A 7,471-nucleotide genomic window follows, 5' to 3' on the forward strand; every position below is an offset into this window, starting at 1 on the left:
GGCCAGCACGTCACTGTGTGTGCCCCTGTGACTGCCTTATCCCACCCCTGCCTCCCTTCCAAAGGCCTCCATCACCCCTCATTTGTCAGTTATCATTCCTTCACGTCTTTTAATTGCTTTTTTGAAATCAGATGGGTATGCATTCCTAACCATTATAATTTTTAGCTTTACTTGCTTTTGAGCTTTAAAAAATGGAGTCATTCCATATGTCATCTTCTGTGACTGGCTTTTCTCACTCAACATTATTTCTAAGATTCATCCCTAGGGGAGCAGGTAGTTACACTTCATCTATTTTTGCTGCTGCACAATATTTCTTTGTGAAATTAACACCACAATTTATTTATCCATTTTTCTTGCCCATAGACACTGGGTTGTTTCCTGCTCTCTGCTCTGATGGGCAGCGGAGCTGCCCGGAATGTTCCTGGATGTGCTTCTTGTGTAACTCCTGGGTTAGCCGGCGTCCCCCTGATTGACCGGCCGTCTGTGCCTCACCTGTGCTGCTCTGTCTCTAAGTGCCCAGGCTGGTTCTGTGGATCTGCGTAACTCTGAGTCTGTACGATATCTCCTCAATTACTTTATCTTTAAAGTAAGTCTTGATATCTGGTGAAGCAAGTCCTTCTGTGTTGTTCCTGTTCTACCAGCGTCAGCGTGTCGAGTTCCAAGGGGGAAAAATCAACAATGGGAGTTTCACTGTTACGCTCTAACCAACAACTGATATCTTTACAATACTGAGTTTTCCAAAACGTCCCCATGGGGTCACACTCCATGTATTTAGGTATGTGTTAACGTCCTCTCTGAGTGTTTAGGTTTGTTTTTTTTTTAAGTCGTGGCAAAATGCACGTAACATAAAAGTTACTGTCTCAACCTTTTTTTTTTTTTTTTTTTTTTTTAATTTTTATTTATTTATTTATTTATTTATTTATGGCTGTGTTGGGTCTTCGTTTCTGTGTGAGGGCTTTCTCTAGTTGCGGCAAGTGGGGACCACTCTTCATCGCGGTGCGCGGGCCTCTCACTATCGTGGCCTCTCTCGTTGCGGAGCACAGGCTCCAGACGCGCAGGCTCAGCAATTGTGGCTCATGGGCTTAGTCGCTCCGCGGCATGCGGGATCTTCCCAGACCAGGGCTCGAACCCGTGTCCCCTGCATTGGCAGGCAGATTCTCAACCACTGCGCCACCAGGGAAGCCCTGTCTCAACCTTTTTAAGTGTACAGTTCAGGAGCGTTAAGTTCATTCATTGTTCCTCAGCCGCCACCACCATGTGCTAAGTTACTTTGGAAAAATAATGTTTCTTACCAAGTTCTTTCATATCTTTTCTTAGATTTGTTTTCCCTTTGGTATTTTATGTTTTCAAAAAGCTTTTTGTGACAGATAATACACACAAGAAAAGGCATAAAATGTAAATAGCTTAATATATAAACATAAAAGGAACTCCCATAGACCCTCCGCCCAAGTCAAGAAAAAGCACGTTGCTACCCAACCCGCCCCCTACCCTCCGCCAGATGCCACCAAGTGACGCTTCCCAGCCAAACCCTCCTCCCCTCCAAAGGCAAGTACACTCCGACTTCTATGTTAATCCCTTCCTTTGCGTTTCTTTAGTGTTTTACTACCTGAGCATATGTTTCCCGACACCCCAGTTTAGTTTTGCCTGCTTCTGAACTTCATAGAAATAGAGTAACACACTTTGAAGTCTTTTGTATTTGGCTTTTTCCCTTTAACATTCTGTTTGTGAATCATCCACTTTATTGTGTGTGGCTGAAACTCCTTCATTTTTAATGTCGTATAGTAGTCCACTGCTGAAATAAATTGTAGATAAATACCACTATGTACTTATTGACTATGTCGATGGATATCTGAGGGCTTCCCAGTTTCGACTGTTGAAAATAGTGCTACCGTGAACATTCTTTTGCATGTGTCTTCGTGTTCCTTCTGTCACACATCAAGTATCTATCTATCCATCCATCTACCCATCCATCCACCCATCTATCCATCCACTCATCTATCCAGCCATCCATGGGTGTTTCACAGCTTCATTTGTCTATCCCTGTGCAAAACCACACTATCCTAGTTATACATACCTAATTACCATATGTATAAACACAGATATAAACAGGTATATATTTTATACATATATACACATATGTATAATATATACGTGTGTAGTTTCATAACTAGTCTTGATATCTGGGATGGAAAGTCTTCCCACTTTGCTCTTCTTTTTTTTTGTTTGTTTTTTTTCAAAGATTTATTGATTGATTGATTGATTGCTATGTTGGGTCTTCGTTTCTGTGCGAGGGCTTTCTCTAGTTGCGGCAAGCGGGGGCCACTCTTCATCGCGGTGCGCGGGCCTCTCACTATCGCGGCCTCTCCCGTTGCGGGGCACAGGCTCCAGACGCGCAGGCTCAGTAGTTGTGGCTCACGGGCCCAGTTGATCCGTGGCATGTGGGATCTTCCCAGACCAGGGCTCGAACCCGTGTCCCCTGCATTGGCAGGCAGATTCTCAACCACTGCGCCACCAGGGAAGCCCCCACTTTGCTCTTCTTCAGGATTCTCTTGGCTTTTCATGTTAGAGGCTTTCCTCAAATGTTCATGATCCTTGGTCCATATTTAGAAGTGGGACCCAGCCTGTGGTTTAACAACTGAGGCGGCAGAGGAAGACAGAAATAAGAAAATATTTTGCAGATAAACCTCAAGAGTTCTATTTAGGACAACTTGTTGGTGACGCCTGTGCATGCTCCAGATGCAGAGGTCCAGTGGGCAGCTGGCAAACAGAGGTCAGGGCTGGCCCCGGGAGTCCCCAGCATGTTGATGTGATCACACACCACCCCCCGACCAAGATGCCTGGAATCAAGATGTCCCTCCCCTCCCCTGGCATATCTTTTCCCAGAATCCACCCTTCTCTTCCTGCACAAGATTACTGTCTTCAGGAAACATCGAGCTTGACTCAGATTCTCTCTTAGGGGCTGAGTGATGTGGGGGACCTGGGCTTACAGCCAGTGTTGTCTTTACCTTTTCTGATCTCGGCTTTTGCAGACAGATCTCTGAGGGAAGTTCATGGCTGGCCTCAGGACTGTGGAGAGAAGGAAACTCTTTAGCACTTAATGTCCTTGGAAACACAGGAAGGGCTGGTGTGTGGAAATGAAATCTCAAACAGAGCAGGGCTACCTAAGAACACCGCACGTGAGGCTCCCACGTGAAGGTTCCCATGTTCCCCCATCGGAAAAGCTCTGTGGGTTGAAAACCACCTGCCTCTTATTCCATTATTTCTGCCTTTCCCTCATTCAGGAGAGTAGCAGGGTCATGAAACTCCCACTGGAGCCTCCTCCCAGCTGGGGTAGGGTGGTGAGTTGAGGCGGTCCTGATTGTGTGCCATTTCTGAAGCATTTTTCCACATGGAGAGTTGATGCACAGAGAGAGTCAGTGCTACTTCCATCCTCCACTCCTGTGTGGGTGCTCAAGAGAGCGCGGGCTTGTGTATTTCCGACAAATAATAAGCAATAATGAGATATTTGCGCTGCCCAGATACTTCAAGATTTCCCGACTGTTATCTATCTGTTTCCAATGAACTGTGCCTTCTGGTTTCTTCTCTGAGTGTATTCACGTGGTCTGGTAAGTTTTGACTTCTTACCTAATCTCACCCACACTCTCTGTAGATGCAAGGTTTCTTCCCCCAAGTGTGTCTGATTTTAACAAATCCCTTCCCACACCCTCCACCCTGGAAAGTCCCAAATTGCCTGGTGTCCTCCCCTTCAATTCTTTGCTTGCATATTGAGAGTTCTGCCTTTGGGCTAGACTGAGCTCCATTTCTACAAAACAGGTGCTAACTGGCTGTCTGTGGGGCAAGCTGGACAGTGCCTCCCAGCCACCCTCTGCCTTGACCTCCCACACCGTATCATTGGGGCATCTGTTTCTCTTGAACTTCTGCTTCGTCTCTTCACCATCTCGGGTCGAATTGTTGGCGCTGCTGCTCTCAGAGCAAAGGCACCCAGTCCAAGACCATTTCCTGCCCTTAAACTTGGGACTATCTGGGGAGGAGGCGTAGTGTACCTTGAGTTCCCAAGGAATCAGCACCTTGACAAGGACAAGGTAGGAGGGATGAAGATGGATTTTTTACATTTTGTCAACTAGAGCGTTAAGGACTGGGCCTCCCAAGGGTTTCTTTCATCTCCCCAGCTTCCTTCCTAGCACCTATTTTTCTGTTCTGTCTTCTAATTTTATAAACTTTATTCTCACCCTAAAAACTAGAAGGAGGGACCCGAGACATAGTCTAAGAAAGGATGGCCTGTTCTAAAACCTAACCGCATTTTTTCTCCATTTGGGCTCATTTCTACAAGGATTTCTCAGGACCAAACACAAGATTTTCTGTAGAAAATAACTGTTTTGGACATAGAAAGCAAACTAATGGTTACCAAAGGGGAAAGGAGGGATATATTAGGAATTTGGGATTAACATATACACACTATACTATATATAAAATAGATAAACGACAAGGACCTACTGGGACTTCCCTGGTAGAGCAGTGGTTCAGAATCCGCCTGCCAATGCAGGGGACACGGGTTCGAGCCCTGGTCCGAGAAGATTCCACATACCATGGAGCAACTAAGCCCGTGCGCCACAACTACTGAGCCTGCGCTCTAAGAGCCCGCGAGCCACAACTACTGAGCCCGTGTGCCACAACTACTGAAGCCCACACGCCTAGAGCCTGTGCTCTGCAATGAGAAGCCCACGCACCGCAATGAAGAGTAGCCCCCGCTCGCCATAGCTAGAGAAAGCCTGCGTGCAGCAGCAAACCTGCCAATCCTGAGTGTCCACCAGCAGTAGCCGCTCTCCCGCCATCACCTGGCCCTCATGAGCCCCTAAGTATGGGACCAGAAGTGAACAGAAGGCCTACGGCACCAACACTGATTCTTGGTGCCAAGGGCAGAGTGGGGCTGAGCAGGACCCATGTCTTGGCCACAGCACCACCCCGGACAGGCACTGCAGCCCTTGGATGGCCAGGTCTCCAGGAAGAAAGTGGGAGATGGTGGAAGGAGAGCAAGGGGAGAAAGTCAAGGGTAGCTTATCAGGGAGGGGTGGGCCTGGGCTGTGGGGCCTCAGAGCATCCTGATGGGGCAGAAACACGGGATGAAGCCAGAGCACAACCTTTCACATCCTTCCTACACTTCAAATGTTTGCAGGAGGAGGGTTGTTTGGGGACCCAGGAAGGAGAAGTGTTTCTACCCCAGAGGAGAAAGGACACTTGACAGAAGGAAGGGGAGCAGGAAGGCCTTTATTGCAAGGGTCAGTATCTGGAGGCTTATTGAATTCTTCAAAGAAATTTACAGCATTTCATTTGAGCGGGAAATACGTCCAGACTTTAACATCTTTTTCCTGTACCATAGAGAGCGCTGATAAGAGAGTTGGTCATTATTTGAGAAGATAAAACCAGCTCCCTTTCATGGTGCCGGCAGTACTTCTATCGACATCATCCTTCACGGCTCTTGGTTCAGAGGTTAGAACCGCACCCCACCACCCCACCTCAGACTCACGGCTGGATTAATCTTCTGCATCTGCTTCTTCCGTTTCTCAGATTTAACTTCGCAGATCTTCTCACTTCATTTGTGATTCATTCATTCCACAAATATTTTGTTAAAGTGCTAGAGCCACAATGAGGAATAAGTTCTTTGCATTGAAGAATCATACAATGAAATCATCATCATTACTGCTAGCACATCCTGAGAATTTACTCCACACCTGCTGAATCTTCTATCAAAAAAGAGAAGTCACATAACTTCGTGGAGATTAGGTGGGAGATAAACCAAAAATTCCAGAATGACAAAACAAACCCTCCACTTGGGGGAGGAGAATGAAGAAGGAAAAACAAAGTTTCCAGAAATGCTCCCAAACAGTGAGGAAAGAGAGGTCAGAAGTTGGATATTGCCACATCCTAGAAATAGCACTTAGAAAATCAGAAAATTTAGGAAAGCAATTTCTTGTTCTAATTCTTCCTGACTCATCCTGCAAATTTCATCATGTCTGGTCATCTCTCTGTCACTCAGTTTTCCACTACTGAAGGGTTAACCTACTGTAGCTTAACACAGATGGGTATTGCGAAAACGAAAGAATGTACATAAAAGTGCATTGGACTGTAAAGCGCTATATAAATAGGGAAGAACAAAGATTTTTAAAAGTCTGTCCTAACACTGCCAAGTTCCTCTATCCTCCAGGTACCTTCTTCCTTGAAATTCAGCTCACGGGTCCCACCACCAGCCGGGGAGTCTGCCCAGGTTACTGTAGTAATTGTGGAGGGTGCTTCATTGAGCAAACACTCTGCAGGAACGAATCAACACATTTCTTGCTCTCCAGGAGTCCCCGGTGGAGATCAGGAGGCACCATCATGGGTCAGGGAGCACCTATCGGGGAGTATCATCGCCAAGCATGTTGCGCGGGGTGGGGTAGAATTTTCAACCGGTGTTTGACCTAGGTCTTTGAAGCACTTTGAAAACAAGATAACACTGCCTCAGTGTTTCACGTTGCCCTGACTTCACTAGAACTTGGAGGCCCCTGAGGTCTGGGGCTTTGTGTCCAGGGTTGGGGCTTTATGTCCTTCTCGGTGTCTACACCCAGGTGGACAAACTATAGCTTATGCACCGGGTTCTTACAGTGTGGAATGAGCTACACTCGCAGTAATTCTCAACCTTGGCTGCACATTAAAATCCTCAGGGGAGCTTTTAACAGTCCGGACCTCAGGACTGTTATAATCAGAATTCCTGAGGAGTGGTCCCCTTGCATCAACCGATTTTTAAAGCTCCTGGGTATTCTAACATGCAGCCAAGTTTGAGAAGCACTGTGCTGGAGTGCCCCTCAAATGTCAATGTGAACACAAATTGCCTGGGCGTCTGACAGAATGAAGATTTTGATTCAGCGGGTCTGAGTGTGGGGTCTGAGAGTCTGCTTTTCTAAGTTCCCAGGTGATGCAGATGCTACTGGTAACTGTATCAAGGTGGCAGAAAGGAGCTGGGACTCGGGCGTCTCTCCCCTGCCACAGGGATTGTGGTTCTAGCGCCGTCTGGTGGTCAGAACCTCCCTAGCAGCACCCAGCAGAGGAGAACTGATGGTGGAAACCTGCCTAATAGATACAATTTCTGGAGTTTTTCAGATTCTTCCCCAGAGCCCGACCACTGACATCTTCATTTCAGCCTTTTATTAACTTGAATACAAACCTGCCTAGACTACTCACCCTGGACTCCTGACTTACAAAACTGTGAAGTAATAAATGGGTATTGTTTAAGCTGCTGAATCTGTGGTATGTTAGCAGCAATACAAAACTAATACAGAGAGTTTTATAGGCTTTACAATAACAGGCCAAATGAAAATCCCAAGCCCACAGGGTTGGCCCAGCAGTTCTGCACAACGTTTCTTTTCTAGTGCAGGCAGACGGATCCGTTCCTAACCTCCAATTCAATGGCAGAAGAGGCAGAAAGGATTGTACTTCT

Source organism: Balaenoptera physalus (genome assembly GCF_965194825.1).
Source record: "Balaenoptera physalus genome assembly, chromosome: 19".
Taxonomy (NCBI): domain Eukaryota; kingdom Metazoa; phylum Chordata; class Mammalia; order Artiodactyla; family Balaenopteridae; genus Balaenoptera; species Balaenoptera physalus.